The 4,070-nt window shown below is 50.8% G+C and overlaps 1 long non-coding RNA gene across 1 annotated transcript; it reads left to right on the forward strand.

Moving 5' to 3' along the window:
• The first annotated feature begins 2,258 nt into the window (after positions 1-2,258).
• Positions 2,259-2,751, forward strand: LOC123604700. The gene is made up of 2 exons (XR_006715440.1): positions 2,259-2,378; positions 2,470-2,751. It is a non-coding gene; the product is annotated as an uncharacterized LOC123604700 (long non-coding RNA).
• The last annotated feature ends 1,319 nt before the right edge of the window (positions 2,752-4,070 follow it).

Genomic DNA, 4,070 nt, shown 5'->3' on the forward strand with positions numbered 1-4,070 from the left:
TTCTCCTCAAGGTGTTAGTGTTTGTGCTCTTACTTTAGGAATATTTTACTCGATGTTTTCCCCACACAGACAAATTAAATGTACAGTTTTTGTCTTTGATTCATCGGCAGGGCAAGGGCACAACCTAGTGAGGACAGATTCTAGTTTATTCTGCTACTGAGAGCTGGCGGTCTCCTTAACATCGTCGTGGGATCCAGACAGCAGCAGTCCTCTCTCCAGATGGATTACAGGAAAATGATGAAGGTCCAATGCCCAGACGCTAATGGTCAGACCCTCCCTGACTGCTCCAGCTCCCACAGACCCTGCTCCCTACCTGGGACAGTCCACTGGTCCATGGGGCCAGATGCTAAGGCAGAGCCGAGCAGGTGGGCCACGTCCCTCTCTGAGGGTGAAAGCAGCTGCTCCCAGGAACAAAACATGGGACTTACATACAATGGAGCATTGCTTGGCCCTAAGAGGGGTGGCTCACTGGTAGGCGTCATAGCATGGTGAACCCTGGAAATGTGCTGTAAGTGAAAAGGGCTAGACACAAAAGGCCACGCGTCATGTGATCCCGTTAATATGAAGGGTCCAGAGTAGGGAAAGAAGAGACGGAAGCAGACTGGTGGCTGCCTGGGGCTGGGGAATGAGTGCTGATGGGCACAGGTTTTCTTTTATGTGATCACAATGTTTTGGAACTAGAAAGAGGCGACGATTGCACAACATTGTGAACGCACCAAATGTCACTGAATTATACACTTTATTTTTTTATTTTTACTTCTTTAATTTGAGAGAGCGCGAGCATGAACGGGGAGGGGACGAAAGAGACAGAGAGAGAGACAGAATCCCAGGCAGGCTCTGCACTGCCAGTGCAGAGAGTCTGACAAGGGTCTCGATCTCACAAACCATGAGATCATGACCTGAGTGGAAACCAAGAGTCGGACGCTTACCCCACTGAGCCACCCAGGCGCGCCTGAATTATACACTTCAAAATGCTTAAAACAGTTTATTTTAGATGTAGATTTTACCTCAATTAAAAAGAAAAGCTGTTTGCAGAGTTCCCTGAGGCCAGAGCATCAAAGCCCCCGAGGGCTGCACACCTCCCTTTGTTTACCGGACACTAGAGAGAACCTCAGGCTTACAGTGTGACACTGGAATACTCCCCTTCCCCTCTGGCATCGGCCCTCCCAAGAGGTGGGGCCAGGAGGGGAGGAGGAGCGGAGACAGTGAGAAAGGAGCTATATAATTAGCGGTCACCTTGCAATATTTCCTAGGTTTAAGATGACTATTTCATTTTTAAAAGTTATGCTACGTTGTTTTCGTCAACAGCTATATTTGAGTCGCAAAGTCACGTCCATTCATTTGCACTCACGATGGAGCATGCACCCTTGCAGGTGCCCTGTCTGGCACCTGGAGCTGACCTGTGAGACGCACGGGCAGAACTAACAGTGCTCTGACTCGAACAACCATCCAGATGTCCCCTGATGGGGTGTAATCACACCCCTGAAGGGTGGGGTGGGGGGTCACGGGAGGGCCAAGTGGTCAAGGTCTGCAGCCAAGGTCTTTGGAAGAGATAGGAATGTAGTCAGGCTTTCTAAGGGGAGGGGACCATATGGGTCAGAGCTGGGGGTGGGCCTGAGTCCCTTCCAGACTCCAGGGGACAGCTCAGGGCCTGACAGCTCCCACTGCCCCACATCCCAGAGGCAATAGTTCTCCTTCAGGAGGTCACGTGAGGGGCTTGGTTTACCTTTTAGGGGATGGCCCCGACCTTTGGGAGCTCTGGTGGTTTGAGTCACAAAGTCAGTCCCAGCAGCCCCATTTGCCTGATGGCCACCTGTTCTGTTGCAGGCCAGGCACCCAGAAGGAATCAGGGCTTTTGATCTGAGCTTGAAAATTCAAAGAATAGCGAAAAACATTTCACTGTCTCGCAACTGGCTTCGATGTGACAAGGACTTGTGCCCCTGTTGATAAGCGCAGGATGATATTTCAATGCCTGTCTGTTAGCACGGAGCCTTCTGTAGAGTTTTAGAAGAGTCTGGGAGTCCCAGTACCTTTCCCCCGGGGCAAAAATACTCCACCTTGAGAGCCAAATATCTCTCTAGCTCCCTCTTCTCCTTTGGATTTCGCAGCCTTTGTGTGAGTGGGGTTTCACCTCTGAAAGCGGCAGCCAAACTGGAAACAGGTCAGTCACCAAACCATTGTGACATTTCCCTGAGGCCGGCTGGTTTGAGTCTAAACAGGTTAAGCACACAGGTCTTGGCTAAACTGGAGGTTAGACACTTAGGGCTAAGCTGGATTTCAACACCTGGCAGACTGCTTTTTAGACATTTAACAGCCACTTAATTATAAGCAACAGTGTTACTCACAAGACAGTGGTCCCGAAACTCCAAACAGTACTGGTAAGGAATGCCCCTCTCTCCAGGCAGTCCCGGAACTGAGGGTCCCACTGCTCAGCAAGCACATGAGACGTTTTCTCCTCCTCCTCTACAGATGTTGCCCATGAGGACCCAGGGCTCTCCATGACCCACCATGCGGGGGAGAGTCCCTTCAACTTGGAAAGGGGGAGGTGGTGAGTGTTGGGACGCTCAGTACCCTGGGGTTGCGGTGTCGAGTGACGAGCATGAGCAACAGCTGGAAGGCTACCAACAGCTGGTGGCTCTGTCTTGAAGGCTGAGCACTCAGCCTTGTGTTGCTTCAGAAACGTGCACACCAGCCCAAGGGCGGGCTTCAGCAGGACTCTGCAAAATGGCTTTAAAGGTGACACATGACACTGTTGTGAATTCTTCTTCTTTTTTTTTTTTTTTAATTTTTCTTAACGTTTTATTTATTTTTGAGACAGGGTGAGACAGAGCATGAACAGGGGAGGGTCAGAGAGAGGGAGACACAGAATCTGAAACAGGCTCCGGGCTCTGAGCTGTCAGCACAGAGCCTGACGCGGGGCTCGAACTCACGGACCGCGAGATCATGACCTGAGCCGAAGTCGGCCGCTTAACCGACTGAGCCACCCAGGCACCCCTCTTCTTCTTTTTTTTTTAAATTAAAAAATGTTTATTTTATTTGTGTGTGTGTGAGAGAGAAAATGAACGGGGGAGAGGGGCAGGAGGAGAGAGAGAGAGAATCTTAAGCAGGCTCTAGGTTCAGCACGGAGCTTGACTCAGGGCTCAATCCCATGACCCTGGGATCATGACCTGAGCCGAAATCAAGAGTCCTATGCTCAACCGACTGAGCCACGGTGCCCCAACACTATTGTGAATTCTGACCTGAAAACTCACATTTCTTTTGTGTCATGACTCACAGAGGGGGTTAGAGGAAGGAAGAGATAGCAAAACAGAAGTGTCCCCTCCTCAATCAGTGGCTTCCCTCTCTCAAACCAAAAGCCTTGCAGGAACTTTCTTCAGACCACCTTTACCTCCCTAAGGAACTTCAGGCCAGCAGTGAGGGTGGGGGGTACTGGCCTCCTACCCATACACTCAAGCCCTTCAATGCTGGATTTCTGTTTGAACATCTGAGCAGCTGAGGGCTGAGTACAGGTGGGATACTGGTGTCTTTTGTAGGAGCCCGAATGATTCAGGCCAACTCTAGGGTCTCTATTTCTGTGAGTTTGTCCAAGTCTCACTCAGGTCTGGGCTTTCCTGGACCTGAGGCCCCATTCAATTTTTGCATGGTGACATTAAAAGTCACAGCACGTATGATAGCAGTGAGGAAAATCTTTTCAGCTTTGGAAATTTGCCACTTCCCAATGGTGAAGACAGCTGGCAGGGTCAGTTGTGTTATGAACTTGCTAGAAGTTCAAGGGTGAAAAGGCCCCGGCAAGGCTCCTCTACTCTGCCCCTGCTCAGTGATAAACTCCCAAAGTTCTAATGGGGACAGAGGCTGGACACAGCTCCAATGGGCCACAAAGGGGTCCTGGAGCCTCTGCACCCAAACGCTATTTTTCAACGGGATACCCCCTCAGCAACAGCTGTGACCAACCAAGCCAGCCAGGTTCCCCTCAGCAACAGCTTTGATTCTAAATGGCACCCTGACCGGGGGGAGCAGTGGTAAGGGTTGCATCGCCCGAAGCTGCTGGCACCTGTCCCAGCACGTCTCAG

The sequence above is a fragment of the Leopardus geoffroyi genome, chromosome E1 (genome assembly GCF_018350155.1).
Source record: "Leopardus geoffroyi isolate Oge1 chromosome E1, O.geoffroyi_Oge1_pat1.0, whole genome shotgun sequence".
Classification (NCBI taxonomy): Eukaryota; Metazoa; Chordata; class Mammalia; order Carnivora; family Felidae; genus Leopardus; species Leopardus geoffroyi.